The sequence below is a fragment of the Festucalex cinctus genome, chromosome 20 (assembly GCF_051991245.1).
Source record: "Festucalex cinctus isolate MCC-2025b chromosome 20, RoL_Fcin_1.0, whole genome shotgun sequence".
NCBI lineage: Eukaryota > Metazoa > Chordata > Actinopteri > Syngnathiformes > Syngnathidae > Festucalex > Festucalex cinctus.
This window is the reverse complement of record NC_135430.1, coordinates 13,621,253-13,635,273: the sequence shown is the minus strand read 5'-3', so window position 1 is coordinate 13,635,273 and position 14,021 is coordinate 13,621,253. Positions and strand designations below refer to the sequence as shown.

The window sequence follows — 14,021 nt, the reverse complement described above, 5'->3', positions numbered from 1 at the left end:
TATTAAAAAAAAAACAAAAACAAACAAACAAAAAACCCTAAATCTAACACTAAAACTAATAAAAAACTAAACTAAACTGAAGCGCCCCACCCCAAAAAAAAAAAAAAAAAAAAAAAACTATTCCACTCTAAAAATGAATTAAATCTAACTGTATATTAAAAAAAAAACAAATGTAAAAAAAAACAAAAACTATAATGACAATTTCCAGTTATAGCCCTGCCCCTATTGAATCATACCTGACTATTGAGTCACAATTTTGTAGGAGTAAGGTCAGCAAACTGATTAAGTGGTGAGCATGTTTGCGTCACAGCTCGGAAGTTCCGGGTCCGAATCTCAGATCTGGCCTTGCTTTGCGGAGTTGGCACCTTCCCCGTGCACTCATTTTCTCCAGATGCTGCGGCTTTCCCTCCATTTTCCCAAAACTCATTGAAGACTCAAATTTTCCATATGTGTGAGTGGGTGATTGTGTGTACGTGCCCCGCGATTGACTGGCGATCACTCAGGTCTGACTTCCTCCCACTTTCCAATAACATGCACGTACGGTTCATGGAAACATTTGAGTTGTCCGGTTGTGTCAACGCTTGTTTGTCTATCCCTGCGATTGAATGGCGACCAGTCGGATCTGGCTTCCTCTCACATTCCCATGCATTTAGCATAGATTTGTATGAGTAAACTTACCCAACTTATTTTGAACTTGCTGTTACAATCTCCTTCAATAAATAAATGAATAAATAGATTTGCTTGCTTTCTGTAACTCGCTGCACTCCAAATTAAGTCAAATGCTACAGAAAATAAATTGTAAAAAAAAAACACAAAAAACGCATGTTTTGATGATTCCCCTATATGTTTCGGCATGTTTATTATGGTGACATAGAATATATTACCATAGTCGCAGTATCGCCAGACCAGCCAGTACGCCTCTCATGTTCTGCTAGTGCTACTGCTAACTTTTCGTTGTTAACTCCTTCACTTGCAGCCATTTTCACTTAAGCAACACCTTTCACTCCTGGCTGTTTTACTGGACTTTGACTGATTTTGCAAGGCCCACAGAATATTGTGTTCTATTGCTAGAAAATGGAATGTACCAAAAGAAAGATTAGAGTCTCTTCATTCCTCAGGAAAAAAAAAAGTGTATTTCTTTCCTGTTGTCATTTTGCACCAATTAGCATTAGAGTATAGATAAGTTTCATCATTATTCACAAATCTGTTTTAAACAGTGGAGAAACAGCTTTTTGCAACATGGCCCTTGGTTGATCTCTTATACTCTGCTGCCATCTGCCGGCCGTTTTTGTAATAACTACCATTGCTTCAACACTTCTCTTCAGTTTAGACTGAGGCTGCATCAAAGCCTTCTGTATGCTTTAGCATATAAAAAACAAAACAAAACATAAAAAAACAGTATACATAAATGTTTTTGGGACACTGGTAATATTTAAAATAGAATGTATTTATACATTTTTGGGAACAGATGAGTTCAGGACCCTGTAAAATGAATTAATCGATGTGATTCTAAATTAAAGTTCCTGAGCCTTGGTGTTAAGCCTTTTTTTTTGTCATGATTTCAATTGCCCTCTTTTGTGACTAAAATGTTGCACGATGATGCACTTCGCCATTCTATCACACTGCGTAAAACTTGAGCACCTTCATTCACATAAGTGGTCATTCGCCATAACTTAGATACTAGGCCCAAGCCTGTTAAGTTGCAAGCTAGCTAGTGGCTAGCGCCTCTTGGTATGACATATTCCAATCTGAGTTAGGCATTGGTAGCAGGGCTGAGTCCCTATTCTTCATGAATAGAGGTGGTTTTCTGTACCAGCTTTTGACATGCATCAATAGTGAGCCAAGTGGAAAAGAGGCATTAACCCAGGGCCGAATGCCAAATACGCATCCCTCCCTAGTGCTTTAAGTATCTCCGCCACCTCTCTTGGTCCACGCTTGTGCCCATCTTTCATCCATTGTTCCCCCCCGCCCCAGCCGAAACACCACACATGAAAGAGACGAGCACTGTGATTGTGACAAGCTCTGTCATCGCTCTGTATTAATAGCCAATTCGAGACGGGCTATTATAAGGGTGGAACTGGGCAGTTTGTTTACCCAAGTTCTTTCTCTCACTGACCACTCTTCCAGAAACATTCAGTTGTCACTCATTCATCCAACATTTTTTTTTTTTTCAGATTTGTTGCTGAAATGGCTTTTACAGAAACGGTAAACGGTTCAAGTATTCCCGATGCAAATTTTATCCATCAATCAGTGCTAAACAGCATTCTTTTCTTTCTATAATTTCGAACAGGTGGTGAGAAGTGGGTCACATTTGTCCTCACGCTCGGGCCGTACCGTCCAAAGTGGCCGCGGCATAAATGGATCGTGATGGATGAGGCGTCCGTCAGCGGCCGCAGCACAATCGACAAACGCGGAAAGAAAGGAAAAACAAACACACTCGGGGGCACGGGGGCTTAAGTCACGGTCCGGCTAGGTGACTTTGGGGAGCTCAGGTGTGACCGAGTCATCGCTTTACAAAGCCGACAGGTGACGGCCGGTCAAAAAGGAGCGAGATGGGAGAGCTGTTTGTCAGTTCATGTACCCGAGGCCTCTTCAGTCTTTATGCCTGTCATTAGTCAGGTCCAGCCTGAAACGCGGCAACCGAGCCATTTTTACACCTCCGGAGCCTCGTATCGCCTCCATTACGCCCGCGAATGAAGAAGCCCCTCATTAGACGCTGCGCACGTTCTCCGGGCTATCAAACAATGTGGATCTGACCCGCGAGAGCGCTCAGGATGTCCTTTATGTATCGAGCAGTGCATCTCCAAGAGGGGCTCTTCACAAAACAAATACTTCTCAGAGGAGACAGGATGTTGTTGCAACAGCAAGCGCTGCTCACAACATTGATTTACACCCCTCGGGTACGAGCAGAAACAGATGGCGACGTTTTGAGAGTGAAGAAAAGATTGTGAGAAGATATTTTATTTACTTATTCATTTTTAAAATGGATAGTACATGTTCAGTTTAGGTTTGCAAGGTGAAACATCAACCTGTGACAGCTTCAACTCAGGCACCTGCAACATAACATTAAGTTGAGGAAACAAAATCACTTTGAACACATCCCAGACCAACAGATAAAGATAATATTTTCCTGTCATCTAGAAATGGGGCCAAGGGGGGGGGGGGGGGGGGGGGGGGGAAATGCTAAAATTCAACTTGATAATCGGTATTTGTGTACCTGATTCACTTTGGATTGAATTGATCAGGAAAAATACACCTCTGAAATTAAAACACAACGAAAGTTTATTCAAACATTCATCTTGACTAGAGCTGGACTAGCCATCTGAAATACAGGGTAGATGCCTGGTGGGCCGGCCTCTTTTTGGGGCAGATGCAGTGGTTTTTAATTATTATTTTCCTACATTTTACCCCAAGAGACTGGCCCACAATTTAGAGGGACTAATCCTGTAATTCAGTTCAAATATAGATGGCAAACTGAACCATCATCAATAGACATCAATGGCAGAACTAGATGTTAGGCAGAAGTTGGGCTGGGCTGGTGGGATGAAGTCAAAATGCCAGGGCCGTTTTTTTTTTTTGTCAGTTCAAGCAAGACCTTAACTCGGTCACCAGACTTTTGCCAGACAAATTCAAGTTGAATGGTAAATCCCCAATTTCTTACTTCATCCATCAATTTCTTCTCCTGCTTTTCCAGTCATATTTCTATTGCCCGTGTTCATATTACGAAATATGAATAAATCAAAGGCTTACTATCTCCTCAGAATATTTTTTTCCTTTAACTTTGCATTTGAAAAATTGTTTTCTCGAATCATTCAGCAGGTGAAGAGGACAAGACTCAACCTTGAGCGCTCCTCGCCTGGAGCTGTGATCATGGTGCGACCATGTTCTTGCTAATCAGATCCCTATAATATGATAAGCAGCAGTCACGTTTAAGCGGCGGACGAACAAATCGCCGATTACCAGCAGCGGGGGGAGTTACGGACGTCTTTTTCGAAATGCCAAACCATTTCCCACAGCCACCTGCTGAAGGAAAGATGATACCCTGTGATGTGTCACCGCCACAAAAAAACATCTCATCTCCAGTAAATGCACCTCCAAACAAAAAAGAATCCTACTCACGCATGTTGTTCCTCAGCGTAGGTGCTTGACTGTAAACGTAATGTTTTGTTTTCACACGTGTTTCTCATTTGTTGCCGTTGCACAATTTGAGTTTTGCATTACAGCATCAGTGATGTTTGATATCTTCATCGTTTGGTGTTTTATTGATGAATGTGGCTTTCACTAAACTGTGTATTTTGTACTTCTGTTCCAAAGCCCCATCCCCTTCCCTTCCCCAATATGCATTCATATGCCTTTACCTCAGATTCTGTATAGGACACTATGAGTCATACATTAGGTTATTATTAGAAGTGTGATACTGTTGTGGAGTTAGTCTTAAAACCGCTTGTAAAGCTCTATGGTTAGACAGAGTAGATGGAAAAAAATGTTCTGTACTCTACATCTGTTTTAATTTTTTTTCTTGTTGGCTGAGAAGTTCATTTCTGTCAAATTAAGTGAAACATAACATTTACCTCTGAAATGTAACAACAATACATTAACAAAGAATGACTTGTAAATATATTAATTATTTTTGCAATGCATAAAAAAAACTAAACACAATAAAATATTTTTGTTATTCTTTATAGCCCAAGAAATGATCATGCAAAGCATATCACACTTTTTTTAATCAATGATATTGGAATGAATGAGGTGATTTTTTTTTCCTAATAATTGATGGTGAGTGATCCAGTTGTTTGTGGCAACTAGAACAAAGACGACAGCTTGAATGGAAGGTGTGGGTGGTGGAATGCATGGTGAACACAGAGCGAAGCTATGGTGGGGTCTTGCCAGATGAATACAAAAATGCTAAGTTAGGTACATTTTTAATTGATTTACTACCTCATTGCTCGAAAAACTAATCTTAAACTCTATTAACCAAATGTTACTATCAAAATATTTTTCCGTATGTCCGTATGTCTATTTTTTTTTTTTTTTTTATTAAAATGGAATCTATTTTATTCATTTTAATTTATATTTTTGCTGTACTACTGCCGCTGCCAGACAAGCCAAACTTTGTGGCAAACGAGTCCACGCAAGTGACTTGACCGCTTGTCATGTGCAACAAATCCAACGCACCTCTTCACGTCACTTCGCACCTGTAATGACATTGATTGAGCTTCCGGCGGGGCTCCAGGTGGAGCAGTGGAACCGTAACTTTCCTCCGGTGCCCGTTGGTGGGGTTCACTTCCCCGACATGGAGACCATGCGTGGCTTAAGTGATGTAAACTTGAGTGAGTGATATTCTGGAACACGTTCTCGGCCTCCTTCACTTCCAAGGTAGGAATTCTTACTTATTTAATTCTCTATTTTGTTTAAGATTGAGTTGGTCAATGGCCATATTTTTTGTGAAATATGAGCGACCGGACAGCTGGTGTTGATTGAGGCTTGTTTAACTTAATGAGCTTCACTTGTTGCTAATTTTGCCCCGTTCATTGTGTGCACTCTTCCATTTTATTTTAGTGACACGTTTATTTATTATTATTATTATTGTTGAGTGACATGAATATCTGAAAAGTATAATTAGCACGCTACACATAAGTTTATGGCTAGTGATGAAAACACTGTGCTGTTTTCCCTCCAACTTATGCCATTAGGAGTGTGGCTGAACTACCAGCTAGCCTGCGGCATCGCTACAGTATTCCAGCAGGTCAGTTTGTGCTTCTAATGTTTTTGTATCCTGACTAAATTGTTGCATCTATTAACGCTTATGATTTTTGTGTGCTTTTTCAAAATGCTGAAAAGGTAGCATTGTTTTTTTAAAATATTTTTAATATGGTTGGAGGGCTGTGCAATTAATGGAAATTCAATTACAATTTCAATTATTACCCTCTACAATTACAAAATCAGCATAATCGTAAAAAAAAAGATTATTGACACACATTTTTGAGTTGTTTAAATTTACACAGTTGCAACTTTTATTAATTTTAAAATAACCAATTTAATACTTTTTTCCATTCAAAAATAACTTGCAAAATTAGAGTATTTCAAATAATTTTATTTAAAAAAAAAAAAGTGCCGTCTTGCAATGCACATGCATTACAACTTCAAGTCTTTGCTAACATAAATAATATACATATTAAATACAAACACTATGTATCTTACATAATTAGAGTGTTTCTATTTTTTTTTAATTGGTGTTAATATTTTTTAATGCTGAAACATTTTCTTGTTTTGTACCAAAAAAAAAAATATTATAAAATAATCATGATTTCAATTATTGCTCAAATAATCGTGATCATTATTTTTTTCCATAATTGAGCACCTAAAGAGTGCTATTCGGCCCAGACAGTATTCTCCTGCTGTAGTTTTAGAAAAGAGACATTCCTACACATTTTTGGTCCATTTCATTTTCCCTTCATTTCGTGCCCAGTTAAAACTGTGGCCATGTATAGTATTGGTGTAGACTCGAGTTTTTTTTTTTTTTGTTTTTTTTTTTAAACCAGCTGTCTGGGGCAGGGTGATATGACCATCAGGAAAACTTGATACCATAAAAGCATTGAAGCAATTTTCCCCCATATAATGCGTTTATTTTTTTTCTAGCATCAACTCTTGACAAAAGTGGCATACATTTTTTTTTTTTTCTCTTTACAGATGATGCGAAAATAAGTGCTTCGCCTTGGAAAAATATCACAGTCAAAACAGGTATGCACAGTCCTTTTATAAATTAATTTTTCAAACGCTGTAACCTAAAACGAGCTGTCAAATGTCATTACTCAGCTGGTCATACACACAAGTAGGAATTACACTTGTTATACTTGGTTTGTCGAATTTTACAGACAAGGCAACCTCAGCAAAGCATTTGCAGTTTAGAAACACATACCTCAAGTTGAAAGTTTGCTTAAAAAAAAAAAAAAAATATATATATATATATATATATATATATATATATATATAAATATATAAAAAGTCCTGTCAAATCAATTGGGCTACTCGCCCAGCCCTCTTGCTGACTAAATTGTTTTACTGCTTTGCTGTACCTCTGCCTGAGAAATTCTTAAAATGGTATTGCTATGATTATGGGTATTGTTTCTAAACGCTTAAAAAATGTTATTCTTGCTGGACATATTCCCTGTTTTACCACTGCCACATGTTAAGTTGCATAGTTTACCGCCCCCCCCCCGCCCCCCCCCCCCCTTTTTTTTTTTTTTTTTTTTTTTTTTGGGAGGTAAGTTTAGGATAAGTCTTGTCTACACATAGCCGCACGTGCTTGACATTGGAATAATGTTTTTATATGTGCACTGCCGCCTTTTCCAGCCAAATGTCCAAATGTTGTAACCATTTCTCCCATTTTCATGTGTTATGTAACATTTGTTGGACTTTGACTGAATTCCAAACATTATTTGTTTTTAATATTCAATTCCCAGACTTTATTAGATGAACACAATCTAGTGTAAACATCACCCCAACTCGATATGAATTCATAATCATAATACCCAATGTAACAATACTTTAAAAAATGTTTCATTGCTCCTGAAAGACATTTAGTGACTCCATTAACCTTTTCTTTAAAATATTTAATGTTTGATATTACAGTTCCCCAAAAGGTTTTTTTTTTAAACTTGACCAACATTACTTACAAAAAAAATTGTATGGTCGCCCCCAACTTCTAGAAAACACGTCAATGGCTTTCATGCCCTGTACAGTATTTAGTGCTTTTTTTTTTTCTTTTTTCTTTTTTTTTTTTTTAAGCATCAAACTCATACGTGGGGAAAAAAAAATGCTCCGATACTATGACACTGATACCAATCTACCTGTCATCACTATTCTCTCGTGATGTGTGCAGGTTGACAGTTAGCAAACAGTTTTTTAAAAAGATGTGCTTGCTTTTTAACATGGTTATTGCCACTCCTCGGTGAATTTTACTTTAAAACAACACAAAATAAATTGAATTACACACATTTATTCAAACAGATTTTTATTAAAAATAGTTCGCGGGCATAATGCATACACATTATGAAATGCCATAGTCAGGTTAATACATGAGCATCAGTGTTGTGGTGTAAAATACAAATGGCACAATGATGCTATAACAATACTCACAGGCATTTATACTGCGTGGCAATACTTAAAGCTAGAATGACAACACTAAAGCTGACGAATTATGCGCTGCAAAATTGCCAAGTGGAGAGTTGAAGCCTCGCCCATTCAACATGAGCGATTTGATTAAACATCTGAAGAAATTCAGTTAGTGGCATACCTTGGAGAGAGCACAAGTGCTTGAGAAGACCACCCACTGTCGTACAGCTGACAACGTGGAGAGGCTGTGATGTGTTAGATTTGAGTGAAACGTATGCCTTGTTCAGTAAATGTTTACTTTGTATTTATGAACAATAGGCTTAACCAAACACAATGCATGATCAAGTACTATTGGTTGTTATTGGCCCGACAGTTCGTTTGGGGTGGGCTATACAGTTGCTCACTTGCGTGAGAATGGGCTGGCTTCGACACTGTTGTTCTTGATCCTTGGGGTATTTTGAGGAAAGCATGTGACGGACATATCACGTAATGTCTCTTTTGCCTATATAGTTGATAAGGTGAATATATAATGCTTTGTAGGTTGACGAGTGTCACAAATTGGATTGTTCTCAACTTCAACGTTTCCGCTGTAACGTCTGCGTTTGCCAGACACAACAAACAAAAATGTATAGAATAGACCGGGCAACAATGCTGTGCCGGTACCAGCGTCCAGTCCCGTGTTGAACAATGCTCATGTTTTGTCTTTGGGCAGTGCACGTCTCAAGGACGGACTGGACTGCGACCCTCAGGGGCAGTCAAGGCTTAGACAATATTTGTTGGCGTCACTACCTTTATGATTAGTGTGACTCAATCTGTTCTTCCGAGACGGGATGACGGAGGTTCCACCGCTTTATGTATGTTCAAGAGATTAAAATCTTGTACCAGCTAAAGGCACAATTAGCATTTATGATATCAAAAATTCTCGAACATTTACCACATTGATTTATTTTTTTATTCCCTTAAAATCTTAACAGATTGCAATAAAAAAAAATGTCTTATTTATTGCAAATAAATTTTAGTACAATAAACATTTTACGACTAATTTTAACTTTCAGAAATTACTTATTGCAAACAATATTAAAATAAACACTTTTTTTTTTTAAACATAATTTCCCATTTAAAAATGGTTCATATTTTCTCAATAAAATAAAAATTTAAGCTGAACAGTTTGACATAAACAATTTGGCAATTTATTGTAAATAATTAAATACAAAATATCGTAAAAATATTCAGTTTTACATATGGGTTCAATATTTAAAAATAATTCTATACAACTTTGTACCTCCAAAATCATCACTTTTAACATTGAGGCATCAAAGAGTGCACGTTTGGTCAATTTGTAAAAATTACACCCATATCTGGGGACTGAACAATACTATAGATTTTTTAAGAGAAAAAAAAAAAATTCTGAAATTGTGCTGCCCAACGCCAATTATATACATTTAATGACTTTTAAATGATTAATTTTTTGAAATACCAACATAATTTTAAAAATAAACTATTTTAACATTAGTTAATTCGTATTTTTAGCTAAAAAAAAATGGTAAATGTAACAATTTTTCATGTATTGTACACTCTAAAATGCATAGTTAGCAAATAACGAAATAAAAGAATACATTTTGTTCTTAACAAAGCACGGTAAAGTTTGTCCATGCCTGATGGAGACTAATAGATTATTTGTTCCCCCCTGTCGCGTCATGGAAATGTCTGATCCCTAAAAGATGTTGCCGCAGAACACTCATCTGCGTTGCAGATATGCGAAAGACAACAAATGTTTTACACAAACAGGAAGCGCCCCCCGAGATGGTTAATGTTGGGGGGAGACTGGTGGTGGGAAGAGCCGTGATGGGCCTCCGAAGAGTCACATTGTTTAGGTCAGGCCTCCCCAAGGTTAACCTTTTAAATCTACACAAAAGCAAGGATGGGAAAATCTGCACGTACAGGTTATGAAGTACGGTATTGCATCTTTTTGAAAATGACAAGTTTGATACTTTTCTCAACCGCTTTGAGATTCAGCAGTGGCTATGTTGAATTGAAACCACAGCAAATTGTCATGCATCACGGCGTCGGTGGCTTTTGTTGCCTTCGAACAGGAAGTCCCTTGTTATTTGACAGGCTTTTATGAAAGACATTTATCTTTTAAGTACACATGACAGCCATTATAAGGCGAGGGTAAACAAACAAATGTTAATCTAATCAAGTGGTTCTTGAACTGAAGTTTTCAATTATTTTGACTCGTATGTTTTTGTCCTTGTAGGGTCGTATGCTCTTGTGGTGTGCGTTATTGTCATTCCCTAACGGCTTTAACATGGAAAAATGCATGCATTTGTCTTTTATTAGATGAGAAAAATAAGCTTGTGCTCCATTCAAGATGAAATCAGATTTTTTATTTATTTATTTATTTTTTTTATTTAATTTTTTAAATTTTTTTAATGCTGTCGAGCAAGTATGTATCACACAACTACTTTCTTGCTGGCCTTAGCCCCTTCAATTATGTCGTAATATTTGAGGCTACAGTACAAATGGCAACATAAGCGCAAGCTAATATTAGCATACCATGTTTTTGCAGTGTGATATCCCACAGTCTGCAGCTTGCAATTTCCTCAGCACCCCTTAGTTTCCGCTTGCAGCGTCACAGCATAGTACGAGTACGTGCGAAAATAAAGTCGCACAGTGTCTCTGATTCCCGTGGGTGTATGCCAATATCTTATGGCCTCTTCCTCTCAGCCTCTGCAGGGGAGGCCCAGCTAAGTCAATAGCCGCGGGGCCCTCCGGAGCACATAAACAAGCTTGTCCTCGGGGATAGAGGGTGACTCGCGCCATGCTGGCGATGTTATGTCATGCGTTTATCATCTTGCGCGGCAACACATTTGACAGATTTATTTGGAGCGTTTTTCCTCACTCTTTGACAAGCCAATCATCCGACTAATGACCTACGTCGGCAACTTTTTACTCATGTTGTATATGTAAAACAAATCGAGGCAGAATATTTATTTGACTTCTTGACGAGAGAGATTTTTCACTTCAGCCTGATGAAACTGTGTGTCCTCCTATGGATTTTTTGGCCTAGCTAACCATGGTTGACTTGGCTACTTCTTGGTCTTCCGAGTTTGGGAAGTAATCAGTAATGTTTTTTGTAATCTTGCAACACAAGCAGTCCAGTCTTGCAATCATGTGTAGAGAGATTGTTACGTGTGGTGCACTGTGGTGGTTTTCTGGAGTACAGCAGACGCTTTTTGAGGTGTCCGAAAAATTGCAGGATTGATGTCAGAAAAGATTTATTTCAAATACAAACCACAAGTTTCCCCCTTCCAATGTAATCCCTCTGGAGTCTAACACACTTTACCAACCTTCTGTTACGCCTTCATGCACTGCTGCAGGGATTTTTTCCGGGTTCCTCCGCAGCTCCGTCGTCACAATCATCCATCTTGACGTCGTCCCCTTGATGACGCTCTTGAGCTTGGGAAAGAGGGGGGAAAAAATCACACACAGAGCCAAGTCTGGCGAGTGAGGATGTTGGTTCAGTACGACGATGTTCTGCTTGACCAGGAATTGTTGGATGCTCAGTGAGTTTTGAGCCGTCAATTTGTCAAGTTGTCCTGCCACAACTCTTTCCCATTTTCACTCACTGAATGCATTAAAGTGGAAGTCAAACCACAAAAAAAAAAAAAATTCACAATAGTATGTTATATGCAGCTCCACTAGTCCCCCTATGGTATTCTGGGATATGAGTTTTTATCAATATCAGAATGTGGCCATTTTGCCATTTGCTGTCGAGTAAAAATGACATCACAGTTGCTTTGGTCTCAGGCGACAACCAATCACAGCTCAGCTTCAGACAATAGGTGATCTGTGAGTGGTCATTGTCTGAGCCCCGAGTAATTGTACTGTCATCTTCAGTCGACAGCAAGTGGTGAAATGGACGCCCCTGAGATGGATAAAACTGGCTAGATTTTGCTTCATAACTCTTATTGCACAAATTTAATATTAGTTACATGGACACACAGCTACCTCAAGGACCGGATTCAGTATGTGAAGTTGGGCAATAACATTACCTCGGACTCTATTGTGAGCAATCTTGGTGTTCCACAGGGAACTGTGCATACTCCTTTCCTTTTCTCTCTTTACACGGCTGATATCAAACATCATTCGGACAACTGCCACATTCAAAAGTACTCAGATGACACAGCCATTGTCGCTTGTGTCAAGAACTGTCGGGGGGGGGGGGGGGGGGTAGAGGGATTTGTCACTGCCTTCTGTGACTGGAACACGAAGAACTCACTTATTCTGAATATAAGCAAAACCAAAGAAATGATTATTAATTTTGGTAAGAATAAGAACATTTTTCAGCCAATCAACATATGCGGACAGGACGTGGGACGTGTACGTACATACAAATATCTTGGTGTTCACTTGGATGACAAACTGTATGTGTACACCACTTCAGCTAACATGCAAATTCTGTACTCAGAACACTGCTTGTCGAGTAGATTCATTACTATAAGATTTTAACTGCACAAACACATGCCAATTTGAGCTTAACTGATATTACAGTAATAAATTCTGCGATCTCCTCTCGACTACAGTTCTGCATTGCTACCCTCAGTCTTCTCTTGGATGAAATTTCCTCTCTGCTCGACAGACGTAAATACACGAGACCCCCATTCTCTCTTCATTGTGTTTTGTTTTTGTTTGTTTTTTTAACTGGCGTGTCACGTGTCAATAAGGTGTGGTTTTCGATGTTGGGGAAAAACTGGCTGCTAATGCACTAAATTGTGGTGGGCCCCACAAGATTAGGTTTCATTTTTCGTGTGTGCATTTTTTGTCGTCAAAATGGGTGGATGGATATGTAAGCCATCTGTTTTGTTTTTAACCTCTTTATAACCTTTGAACTTGAGCATAGTGTATACTGTAAACACTGCTTCATTACTGGCAAGAAGTGTAAACAGTCTGTTCCAATATATTTTAGAGACGACTAAATAGGCCATCCTCATATCTTTTAAAAGCGCTTTTTCGTCATCAGGCCCCAGCGTGGTTGCAACATTTTCTGGGACACGGAGTTGACTTGACCTGATGCTCGTAATAGGTCGAGAGATTATTTCAGGCTCTCCCGCTGACCTTTTCCTTCACTCAAGTCCTGTTTGTGTGTGTATGTGTGTACTGTACTCATTTGCAATCGCTGGGCAACCAGTTGTTTAGCGCTGCTTCCTGACACATTTTTCATATTGTAATGCAACAATGAAATTCCCTCATGTGTCTACTTCAACACCCAAAGGGGATGTTTTTAAACATTCCCGCATCTCATTGTCATAGTTAATATGGCTGGGCTGGTGTGCCAGTTCCCGGATGGCAAAAGGTTGGCATTGGTTCTTGTTCGTTTCCGCCACTCCCTTTTGTATTTTCTTTTTGGGACCTTTATGAAGCATGAAATGATTGTGAATGTTGGGTGGACCATCTTTGGTATGTCACCTAGTTCAACAGAATATTGGCATTGCTTCAATTTGAGGACATGTTAATTGTCATAATATAGTTGAATGTTCTGCTCTATGTGAGGGTTTGGGGATTTTTGCCTTTCACTTCAAAGTGTGAATGCAATTTGCCAACTACTTTTTTATTTATTTATTTTTTTCAGACCTTCCTTATAAAAGCAAACAAGCCTCTTCTCTTTATCTTCTGCAATGAATCACAAGGGGAGAAAGTACATCAGAAATGTTACGTTGCTGATTTCTTGAGAACCCACACTTTATTCCCAAATAAGAAAAACAGCTCAATTTTATTCCATCTCAGGAAAAAAAGTAATACACTTGGCGCCATCTGTTTTATTTATTTTTTGGAAAAAGTGAAATATTTTCTTCCATATTTCATACTCATTACGAAGTCGAATGTAAGGCTCCTAAATTGGTCAT

General features: G+C 38.5%; 1 protein-coding gene across 3 annotated transcripts in view; it reads left to right on the top strand.

Annotated features, from left to right (window-relative positions):
- The first annotated feature begins 5,221 nt into the window (after positions 1-5,221).
- Positions 5,222-14,021, top strand: part of zic4 (zic family member 4) — a 108,102-nt gene continuing 99,302 nt past the window's right edge. For 2 of the 3 annotated variants that reach the window (XR_013280889.1, XR_013280888.1), the window contains exons 1-3: positions 5,222-5,376; positions 5,694-5,746; positions 6,691-6,741. The gene's annotated coding sequence lies outside the window, so the exon portion shown is untranslated. The remainder of the gene's footprint in view (positions 5,377-5,693; positions 5,747-6,690; positions 6,742-14,021) is intronic. The other variant, XR_013280890.1, reaches the window with a different exon arrangement.